The sequence below is a fragment of the Orcinus orca genome, chromosome 12 (assembly GCF_937001465.1).
Source record: "Orcinus orca chromosome 12, mOrcOrc1.1, whole genome shotgun sequence".
In the NCBI taxonomy this organism is placed as follows: Eukaryota; Metazoa; Chordata; class Mammalia; order Artiodactyla; family Delphinidae; genus Orcinus; species Orcinus orca.
The window spans coordinates 60793115-60805796 of NC_064570.1; the positions used below are offsets into that span (position 1 = coordinate 60793115).

Genomic DNA, 12682 nt, shown 5'->3' on the forward strand with positions numbered 1-12682 from the left:
ATCACTTTGTAGTCAATCCTCCTGTATCTCTAAATGCTGGCCACCACTGATCTGCTTCCTATCTCTATGTTTTGCCTTTTCTAGAATTTCATACAGATGCAATCATACAATATTTAGTCATTTGGGTCTCCCCCCTTTCACTTACAAAATGCATTTAAGATTCATCCATGATAGTGCCTGAATCAATAATTCTTTCCTTTTTATAGGTTAGTAGTATTCTATTGTATAGGTATACTAAGTTTGTTCATTCAATCACCAGTTGAAATATATTTTAGTTATTTTGGCATTTTGACAATTTTATAAATAAAATTGCTGTGAATATTTACATATAGGTTCCTCTGTAAAACTAAGTTTTAAATTCACTTGGGTAAATACCTAAGAGTGAGAATGCTGAATCATATTGTAAGTGCATGTTTAATTTTAAAAGAAACTGACAAAGAGGTTTCCAAAGTGCAGTACCATTTTGAATTTCCTTCAACAATAAATTAAAATTTCTGTGATCAAAAGCATTTCATATTGTCAGATTTTTAAAAAAATGTATCCCTTTTAAAAGTTGTCTAGTGGTATCTCATCGTGGTTTTAATTTGTAGCTTGCTAATGACTAATGATGTTAAACATCTTCCCGTATGCTTATTGGTCTTTCATATATCTTCTTTGATAAAGTTCAGGTATTTCACCAATTTTTTAAATTAATTTTTAAGAGTTCTTTATATATTTTTATCAATATGTGATTTACAAGTCTGAAGCTTATATTTTCATTCTTTTAACAGTGTCTTTCACAGAGCCATTTTAAAAAATTTTATTATTTTTTTTGTTTTTGATTCACTCATTGTAATAGAAAGGGTTGTGCTCAGCTAATTCCTTTAGTGACAAAAGAGCATGTACATTGAAGCAAGTAAGAAAAAACCAAATTCCAATATACCACAGATTGAAGGTTTAGACCTTGTATATTTTCTTATCCATCATTTCTCATAAATAGCTGGTTCTGTAGAATTTATTTTAAGTCAGAGGTATAGGATTTGACATTTTTTCTCATTAAAATTGTAAAGTGATATGCTCCTTTGGTGTCCTGAGATTGGCCTACAAAATCCATTATGTAGCAGAATTATAGCATTATATCAATAGTTCTTTGGAAAAGAGTGGTGCAATTTGGTAGCTACTAGTCACATAGGACTGTCGAGTACTTAAAATGTGGCCTGTGTGACTGAGGCTATGGCTTTTAATTTTGATTAGTTAAGTTTAAAAACTGATACTCAATTTAGTTACTGAAAAACTTTCAAGTATATATGGGAAAACTTGGCTTTGTGAATCTTTTTTTTTCAACTGTAAAGTTTATGAAATCTAAATACAGATCAAGTATATCCAGTAAGAATTTAGTATCAAAATTGAGATGTACTATAAGTACACACTGGATTTTAAAGACAATATGAAAAAGAGGGTGTTAAAAGGCCCATTAATATTTTTTACATGATTTACATTTAACATGATCACATGTTAAAATGACTGTATTTTGAATATATAAAATATATTTTAAAATATATTTAATATATTTAATATATTATTAAATATATTTTAAATAAGTAAAATATATTCTTAAAACCCATGTTACTAGCTTCTTTTCACTTTTTTAAATGTGGCCCCCAGAAAGATGAAATTGCATATGGCTCACATTATGTTTTCTTTAGACAGCACTGCTTTAGAACCACATATTATGTATTAGAATTATATTTCATGTCAGAAGGCATTAAGTGTTCTGAAATGGCATGCTAATAACCTGACCAAAACTAACTCCAAGTCCCACAATATAATCAGGCACCCTTGTTCTCCTGCCTTCCTGAAGAAGGATCAAGGGTCACTAAATTCCAAGTCACCTTTTTTTTTTTTTTTTTTGTGGTACGTGGGCCTCTCACTGTTGTGGCCTCTCCCGTTGCGGAGCACAGGCTCTGGACGCGCAGGCTCAGCGGCCATGGCTCACGGGCCTAGCCGCTCCGCGGCATGTGGGATCTTCCCGGACCGGGGCACGAACCCGTGTCCCCTACATCGGCAGGCGGATTCTCAACCACTGCGCCACCAGGGAAGCCCCCCAAGTCACCTTTGATGGATTTTATATCCTCAGGGGCTCCATCAAGGAAAGGGCTGGAAGAATGGATAGTAAGGCTCAAGATGGGTATTGCAGGTCTGACAGTATCTCCTGGTGCCCTAAACACGCCGTAAAGTGGGCAACACTTCTGATTACTGAAGGGCTCCAGTTCATGCCTTACTTTCTTCTGAGGAAAAAGGGGTTGGGCTGCCTCCTTTCCTTCCCACTTCTCTTAGTACTTCTTAACTCAAAAAGCATAGAACCCCAGACTTTCACCTTTCTCCTTACTTTTCAGCAGTGTGAAATTAATAATAAGAGGTTTCCTTACTTAGCAAAGACAACTTTTCTTCTTTTTATATAGCTTATTAATGAAATTGTGTGTGTACATATACGCACATATATATGTGTATGCATGCATACACACACACACAAACACCACGAGTATGAAAGATTTAGTGGTATAGGTATCATCTTACCAAAACTGAAACTAGTTTTCAAAAAGATAACTAATATAGAAAGAAGTTGCCCTGACTTTGAAATATTACACATTATATTTTTTAAAAGATATTTCAAGAAATTTTAATATCTTAGCATAAAATTTCACTGGTACAATATTTAAAGTTTCTTTTAGAAAAATAAAGAATAGTATAGAAACCTTAAGGATGTTAAGTATAATATTTATAAAAATACAACTAAATGTCATGGGTATATTATTCTACCTACCATGACATACTATATTAAGTTTTAACTTTGATACAATGTTAAACCTAAATTCACAGAACATCTCTTCATATAAGATAAATTTCTAAAACTATTCTTTACTTGGGATGAATTTTAGCTTGTAATCTTCTTAAACAATCAAAGTTACCTATAAGTTCTAATTGAACACATTTCTCTCAAAATCCAGCCAGCTTGAGAAAGTAAGTATATACTTACAATGTAGAGAACATATCATGGGAAGCACATAGACAGTTGTTAAGCTACTCCACGGTATGATAAAATTCTTGAATTATTACATTATAAACCTGTTAGGATAGAGAGAGAAAAATAAGTATGTTAGTTAAATGTGCTGGATGTCATATATATGAAGCTAAATAACCAAAAGAAAACAAAAAGAAATAATATATCTTACAAACATAGATCTTTATGTATTATTGTGTCCTTTTCTTATATTAATTTATGAATATTTTTAATTTTGGAGAAAATGTTATTGAATTACATAAGTCATTTCAAAATACAAGCAGACCTCAGAGAAATTGCAGGTTAGGTTCCAGACCACTGCAATAAAGTGGATGTTGCAACAGAGCGAATCACACAATTTTTTTGGTATATCAGGGCATATAAAAATTATGTTTACACTATACTGTAGCCTATTATGTAACAGCATTATGTCTAAAAAACAATGTACATAACTTAATTTAAAAATACTTTATTGCTAAAAAATGCTAACCATTATCTGAGCCTTCAACGAGTCAATCTTTTTGCTATAGTAACATCAAAGATCGCTGATGACAGACCATCCTAACAAGTATAATAATAATGAAAAAGTTTGAAATATTGGGAGAATTACCAAAATGTGACACAGACAAATGAAGGGAGCAAATACTGTTGGAAAAAAACAGCGCTGACAGACCTGCTTGATGCAGGGTTGCTACAAACCTTCAATTTGTAAAAAAAAACCTCAGTATTTGCAAAGCACAATAAAGTGAAGCACAATAAAATGAGCTATGCCTGTACAATAAAAGAGATATTACTAAAAAGAATAAATGGTGTCTTTAAAACTCTAAGGAAATGAGTATATCTTGTTAACTAAATATATTTCATGGTCTCTATTTTTCATGTTTTGCACTTAAAGAATAAGTTGTGTCTATAGCACAAAAAACAAAAACCAAAATAAAACGTTACTAAATCATCTGGATGTTTATTATTACCTGGATGCTTAACAGAGTAAAGACCATGTTGATGTATGCCAGCTCCTATGGTCTGAATGTCTGCATCCCTCCCCTCCCCCTCTTAATTCATATGATGAAATCTTAATGCTCAAGGTAGTGGTATTGGGAGGTGATTAGGTGATGAGGGTAAAGCTCTTATGAATGGGATTAGTGTCTTTATAAAGGAGAATCCAGAGAGCTCCCTTGCCCTTCCACCATGTGAGAACACAGTGAAAAGACGGCATCTATGAACCAGGAAGCTGTCACCAAACACCCAATCTGCCAGCCTCCAGAACTGTGAGAAATAAATATCCATTGTTGATAAGCTACCCAGGCTGTGTTACTTCGTTATAGCAGCTCAAATGGACTAAGACACTTGCCCACATACATGATTGGATATAAATGGAGCAAGTGCTTTCAAACCTAATTGAATTACTTATTCAGTAATGAATGAAGATTAGATCTAATACAAAGTGGGAAACCGACCCACTGACATTCATCACCCCAATCAAGAGCAAATATCTTCAAACTATGGAATAATTTAAAGTAAAATAAAAAGTGGATTTATTTTTCTCTTTAAGATAGTGCCTCCTAAAACTCTTATGGGAATTTATTACCTGTCAATTTTTTTTTTTTTGCTGTAAAACATACCCAAAGAAGCCTCATACTTATAGGTTACTAAAAATAGTGGTTAGGTATCTTGTACTCAGTACACACACACACACACACACACACACACACACACACACACACACACACACACACAGTCCCCGTATCTCTTGTTCCCACTGCATATCCCCCAAACACCTAACTTTTTTTTTTTCTTCCTGAATTCAGTAGATTTTAAAGCAAAATTCAGCCAGATTTCTTTCTGGATTTACACATAGCCTAGGCTTGTGCTTAATAGAAAAAAAAAAGTTTAATTTTTGCCTTAATTTAGTATATTTCTCCCTTTATTTACACTTCAATATTGTATGCAAACACAGTTAAAGATAAACAAAATGTGGAGGATAGACGTGGCATTTCTGCTTATTTTTAACATCAAATCTTACCTAATTATTATCTTTTCAAAGGTATGAGAAAGGAGATGAAAAACTTGTCTGTATTTTGTAATAGCGGTTGAATGACCTTTCTGGGTGTATGTAATTCTCATTTAATCATCACAACAATAGTGTAAGGTGGGTTTTATTTTCCTCATCTTATAGGGTTCAGATAATTCAAACAACTTGTCCACATTAAGGAGCTGAAAGGTATTATAGCTGGGAGTCAAATACAGCCCTAACTTCAAAGTGTCTACTCAAAAGAGTCTTCCTTGCACATGGCTCCCTAAATACTGTTTATAATTCTGCCTTGATATTTACTTTCAGTACTATTTGAGTCCCCAGTTTGAAACAAAAATTGAGATTTTTTTAAGGTAGATTAAGTTTCTCTGTTGAAACTGTATGTATCTTGTGCTTAGAGTTGTTAAGTGAGTAGAACCACAAATAAAATCATTGCATATAACATATGTAACGTTTTGGTTATAAATCTTGACATAAAGGATCAATATATCGAATAAATTAAGAAAAATAGAGAAGGGGGATTTACATCTATGTCAACTGGTTCCAGACTCTTATGATATTTGAGCATCTGTGAATGTTTTTTTATGGTTTTTTATCTCAGCATTAAATGCCATTCTTGCTCTGTTTTTACCACCCAATATATCATCTGATGCATTTGAAATGAACTTGGCTGGAAAGTCAGAAAAATCAAACCTTTAGAATCCTATCTATATTGAGAGCAAGTAATGAAAGCCAACAAGTACATGTGTGCATGTGTGTATTTCCCAAATCATGGCTACGATTTAATAATGACTCAGCATGCTGAATAAATAACACTCAAGTTATGGAGTTACTCTTATATTGCTATTATTTTTTGTTGGTAAAGTTTTATCTGAATAAAGTTATTATCTCTGTTCTTCCTGCATTACATGCGAGGACACTATTATTCTCTTAAGTTTCCTACATTTATGTCTAACCCAGTCAAACAATGACAATATATTTTTCTCTTTTGCATTCCTACATACTTGTGTTTTTCTTCATAGAACAGTCAAGGCATCTGCCTGACTTGGGGTAGAGGTGGGGACAGACACTCAGTTTCTGTCATTTAAAGCATTATTTTGATGTACAGCTTAAAGTCAGGCAGTCTTGAGAAGGATTTCTAAATTCCTTTAGTTCTCTTTTACATATAGAGGTGATTTGGATGTTTTGCCAAGATCCAGAGGCTTAGTGAGGATGAAACACTAAGGTGAAACTTAAAGATGATTCACTGATTTTTACTTTTCATCTTGATGTTTGTTTGACAAAGTCTGCATAAAATTTTATATAGAGCAGTTTCAATCCTGTAGAAAGAGCATTAGGAAGAAAGCCTTCTTTGCCTCTTCTTATGAGAAATGCCAGAAGAGGGAGAGTGAAGAAGACCACAGCGGAAGGAGAAAGTGGCTACCACAGCTCTTGTTTTTTCCTCCCAGCTTTTTGAGTCCAAACCTCCCAGGGAAGAAGCTTTAGAAACTCCTAGTTAAGTTGAGGGAATTCTAAGGGTTTTTGCTTATGCATTTGGGAAGAGACTGCTGTGCTGTATAATCCCATGCCAACACTCGATGGTGACCCAGTAGAGTCATGGGAGTCCCAGGGCATGAACAGGCACAGTTTAGAATCCCAAGACTTCCTAGGCTATAGTGTGGCATGGACAATGAATTGAGAAAAGTTGGGTCTAAATGGGAGCAAAATGACAGCCACAGAGGTTTGTGAGGTTTTCAGCTTTAAGCAGGTGTCAGAAGTGGGAAGTAGCAATGTATGTAACAGCAGAGACTCTGATGGGCCTGGAAGCCAAGATCCAGGGCAGACCGAATAGCAGGGCCATCAGGCAGAGATAGAGTTGCAAAAGAACTGACTGTGAGAGGTGTCGGCAGAGAGTGGCCACAACAACAGGATTGGGTGTCTCCCTGAGCAGAGATAGTCAGGGAAGGCAGGCCTCCTGGAGGAGGTCACATTTAAACTGAAGATAAACAGAGGGGACACTAGGTCAAAGGGCCAGGGCAGAAACAAGCACAGCATATTCAAGTAGGGGGTGGGAAACAACAACGGCGTGCCTGTAGTGTAGTGACCCAGGGCCCAGGGGTAGGGGAGGGGTGGTGGGGCTGGGGGTTGATAGGTAGATAGTGACCAGGTGACACTGGGCCTCAGAGACCACTGTAAGGAGTTCACACTTTGTGATACAATGGAGATAGGAGAGTTTTGACCAGGGGACTAGCACAATCTGATTAAAATTTTAAAAGATCACTTTGAGGGCTTCCCTGGTGGCGCGGTGGTTGAGAGTCCGCCTGCCGATGCAGGGGACACGGGTTCGTGCCCCGGTCTGGGAAGATCCCACATGCCGCGGAGCGGCTGGGCCCGTAAGCCATGGCCACTGAGCCTGCGCATCCGGAGACTGTGCTCCGCAACGGGAGAGGCCACAGCAGTGAGAGTCCCGCGTACAGCAAAAACAAACAAACAAATAAACAAACAAAAAAATAAAAATAAAAAGATCACTTCGAATAGTAGAAAAAGCAAGTCCAGAAGCAGTAGCCTCCAAAGGATATTGCAGTAGTTGAGTTGAGATATGATGGTGGTTGTAAATTTGGGGACAGTGACAATGAAGAGAAGTGTTTGGATTTCGGATATATTTGAGTAAAGTATAAAATCCTACTCATTAATTTCACCATTTCACAAACTCAAATGCATTTTGGAGCTTTCATTATAGAGCAGTTTTTTTTTTTCTTTAACAAAGGATGAATAGAAAAATTAAAATTACTTAGATATATTATGTAGGGTACTTTAGTCACTTAGGGTAAAATTCGCCAAAGGGGAAATAATATGGACACATACTTGTTTTATGTAATATTTTAAAATAATTGTTGAGCCAATTGATTAAAGATAGTATAAATGATTAAGAAAAGCACTATATGATTCTTATAAATGAAAGAATAGGAAAATAGCCAAATGGAGCATTACTTTTCTTATGAAGAAAAAAATTTTAAAGGACTCTGAGTGATGCTCTTAGAAACATCTCAGTTATATTCAAAATTGAACTCCCTTAATAAGAGTAAGTTCCTTAATTTGATTCACCAGATGTGATTAAAGGACATTGAATTTTGAACAAATAAAGACAATTACTTTATGCAGTTTATAGTAATAAATGAAATTTGCTGCCAGAAGAGGTTGTTGAGCCAATTCCTATGGCTGTACTTTAAATAGAATTTTTTGACTTCAGAATTACTAGACTGGGTCTTTAAGTCTTTTTAAATTCAACATACATTTTTCTAAATGCATTCTATGTAACAGCTGCTAGATTCTATGGCTAAAAGGCTGACTAAAACACTCTCCTGCCCTTGAAGTGTTCATAGTCAAGAGGAGAAAGTGAAGAAAGAAATGAAGAAATTTGCACAAAATGTCTGGCTAGGGTCACAAATGTTCCAGCATTCAATTTCACTTGGCTGAAGCTTAATGGAAAATAGGCTGTGTAAAGTGAACGTTGCATGATAACTAAGCAGTGCAGCATGAGCAAAGATAAGGAGGACAGAGATAATACAGTTCACAGCTCGGGACTAAAAATTTTTATTCCAAAATAGAGATATATCATAAATGTAATGTAGAATGTACACACATTTTAAAATATTTATTTATTTAACCATTTATTTATTTTTTAATAGATCTTCATTGGAGTATAATTGCTTCACAATACTGTGTTAGTTTCTGTTGTACAACAAAGTGAATCAGCCATATGCATACATATATCCCTACCAAACATTTATTGAATACCTACTATGACAGGTGCTGTTCTGTTATTGGGATTGGAGCAGTTATTCCCACATATTTATGGTGATCTTATGCTGGTTAGTGAGAAAAGACACAGATTGTTTTAACGTGTGTATGGGGAACCTTTTTTCCAGTTTTTGAGAAATAATTGACATACATTAGTGTATAAGTTTAAGGCATACATCACGATGGTTTTATTTACATATATTGTGAAATGATTATAACAATAGGTTTAGCTAACATCCATCATTTCATATAGACACAATAAAAAGAAAAGAAAGAAGAAAAAAATTTCCCCTTGTGATGAGAACTTTTATGATATACTCTCTTAACAGCTTTCCTATATATCATACAGCAGTGTTAGCTATAGTCATCATGTTGTACATTACACCCCTAGTACTATCTACCTTATAACTGGAAGTTTGTACCTTATGACTAAGTTCCTCCAATTCTCCCTCCCCCTACCTTCCATCTCTGGTAACCACAAGTCTGACATCTGTTTCTATGAGGTTTCTTTTTTTAGATCCCACATATAAGTGAGATCATATAGTATTTGTCTTTGTCTGGCATATTTCACTCAGCATAATGCCTTCAAGTTCCATCCATGTTGTTGAAAATGTTAAGATTTCTTGATTTTATATGGTTTAATAATATTCCATTATATATCTTTATCTATATCTATATCTATACACACCACAACTTCTTTATTCATTCATCCATCAGTGAACACTTAGGTTGTTTCCATATCTTCAATATTGTAAATAATGCTGCTATAAATATGGAGGTGCAGATATCTTTTCAAGTTGACATTTTCATTTAATCCATTTCGAGTTAATTTTTTTGAGTGGTGTAATACAGGGGTCCAGTTTCATTATTTTACATGTGAATGTCCAATCATCCCAGCACCATTTATTGAAGATGCTGTCTTTTCTCCACTGAGTATTCTTGGATAGCCTGTCAAATATTAGTTGACCATACATATATGCTTTGGTTTATTTGTGGGCTCTCAATACTGTTCCATTGATCTATGTGTCTATTTTTATGCCAGTACCATACTGTTTTGATAACTATAACTTTATAGTATAGCTTGAAATCCAGACGTGTGATGCCTCCTACTTTGTTCTTCTTTCTCAGGATTTCTTTGTTATTTGGGGTTCTTTGTGGTTTCACATAAGTTTTAGAAGTGTTTTTTCTACTTCTGTAAGAAATACAAAACTATCTATAGGTTTAGATCGCTTTTGGTGGTATTGTCATTAATAGATAGTTTTTGGTGGTATTGTCATTTAACATTATTTCTTCTAATCCATGAACACAGGATGCATTTCCATTTAACTGTGTCTCCTTTGACTTCTTTCATTAACATCTTGTAGGAGAGATCTTTCACCTCCTTTTCTACATTTATTTCTTAGCATTGTATTGATTTTGATGCTACTGTAAATGGAATCAATTTCCTTATTTTTTTCAGAAAACTTGCTGTTAGTGTATAGAAATGCATGTTAATTCTGTATCCTGTAACTTTACTGAATTCGTTGATTAGATCTAACAGTTTTTTGGTGTGGTCTTTAGAATTTTCTGTATATAAAATCGTGTTATCTGCAAATAGAGATACTTTTAGTTCTTTCTTTTCAATTCTAATGCCTTTTATATCTTTTTCTTGCCTGATTGCGCTAGCTAGGACTTCCAGTTCTATGATTAATAGAAGTGGTGAGAGTGGCACTTTTGTCTTTTTCCTGATCTTAGAGGAATATCTTTCAACCTTTCACCATTGAGTTTGATATCTGCTGTGGGCTTGTCATATATGGCTTTTATTATGTTGAGATATGTTCCTTCTATGTCTAATTTGTTAAGAGGTTTTTTCATGTAGTATGTTGACTTTTGTCAGATGCTTTTTTTGTGTGTCTATTGAGATGATCATGATTATTTTCTTTCATTCTGTTAATGTGGTGTATCACAGTGATTAATTTGTATATATTAAACAATTCTTGCATCCCAAGAATAAATCCCACTTGATCATAGTGAACAATTCTTTTAATGTACTGCTGAATTTTGTTTGCTAGTATTTTACTGAGAATTTTTGCATCTATATTCATCAGGGATATTGGCCTATAGTTTTCTTTTCTAGTAGCATCATTTTCTGGTTTTGGTATTAGGATAATGTTGGCCTCGTAAAATGACTCTGGGAGTGTTCCCCTCTCTCTGATCTTTGAGAAGTATTGGTTTTAATAATTCTTTAAATGTTTGGGAAAATTCAGTGAGGCCATCTGGTCTTGGACTTTTCTTCATTGGGAGATTTTTGATTACTGATTTTACCTCTTTACTAATAATTGGTCTATTCATATTTTCTATTTCTATGGGGAATTTTTTGTGGAATTCAATTTATGAATATTTTGCCTTTAGAAGCTGTAGAAAAAAAATCATGAACATTTTGATTTAGACCGAGGACTAGTAAACCGTGCACTAAAGAGCCAGATAGTGAATATTTTAGGCATTACAGGCCAAGAGGTAAAGTCAAGGATGTTCTATAGCTACTCATCTATTACACAGTTCCTGTCACAACTCCTCAACTCTGCTGTTACAGTGTGAAAACAAACAGTACGTAAACTCATGTCTGTGGCTGTATTCCCTCATTTGTGAAAGCTAGCAGCAGGTCAGATTCAGCCCATGACCATAGTTTGCCACCTTCTGGTTTAGACCATAATAAATCTTTTTTTTTTTTAATTTCACTGAGACTGGATCTAAAATGGTTTGATTTTTTCTATCTTTAAGTTCAATAGATAAAGTTTAAGCACTCCATCTCCTCATTTCTCTAGCTCTGGGAGGTGTCTGGGATAATTAATACAATGAATGAGAAGCCCTGACTTGTGATGTTACAGACTTGGGAGAGGCAGTTCAGCTAGTAGCCCAGGGGCTTCTGATGGACAGGATGAGCATTGGGCTGAGCTCCAATGATTGCTCCCAAGAAGCAAGTACACTTCTTGCTTGTTCAGATGATGTTTTGATTTCTGATCCTACTTGTTAAAACCTTCCCTGGAAGAGGGGTCTGAAAATGGGAGATAGGAAGTAAAGTCCTGATAAAGATTGTATGATATTTATATCCATCCTCAGTCACACTCATCCAGAGGGAGACTGATGTCTCGCTGGGACCAAAGATGGGAGACAGGCCAGGGACAGATGGTTGATGACACTTTTTCTGTTTTGTCTATGACAATAACAACCAAAAAAAAAAAATGGATACTTTCCTTTGTAAGAACTTGTTTTGAGAGCGTTCAATGAGATTGAGCCAGGTAGATGTGATAAGAGAGGGTTTTTGTTGCTGTCTTCTGGAAACCCCATCACCCCCCTCACACATACAGACCTTTTTTCTAACAATAGCAGAGAAGGCATTGACAAGAAAGAAGGAAGCAGGAAAGGGAGGGAAGGAGGACGGTATGGAGGGAGGGAGGAATGGAAGAGAAGTCTATGACTCTAAACACGCTGCCTGCTGTCTTTGGCCAGGCCTCCAGAACTCTGGGGGCATTGGGAGGTGGCTAGGCTTTCTCTCTTCTTCTGCCCCTTGGATGACTTCCTCTGGAAGAAGCTGACAGTCACTGAATAGGTTCTCCCAGTGTACTGCAGAGCCTAGAGATCACCAGTGTTGAAAAGGCTAAGATCCACTAATCTGTCCCCTTTTATCCTGGATTCTCAAACATTAATAGGCATAAGAATCATCTAGATGGCTTATTAAATGCAGACCCATGAACTATACATTTGTAGGGATGTTGATAAGTGGGTGTGGGGTAGGGTTCAGAATTTCTGTATGTAACGGGCCCTCTACGTCTCAGTGGAATTTGTGGCAG

General features: G+C 35.4%; 1 protein-coding gene across 1 annotated transcript in view; it reads right to left on the bottom strand.

Moving 5' to 3' along the window:
- FUT9 (fucosyltransferase 9) overlaps positions 1–12682 on the bottom strand; it is a 168727-nt gene that overhangs the window by 72474 nt on the left and 83571 nt on the right. The window contains exon 2 of the mRNA XM_004264804.2: positions 3017–3105. The gene's annotated coding sequence lies outside the window, so the exon portion shown is untranslated. The remainder of the gene's footprint in view (positions 1–3016; positions 3106–12682) is intronic.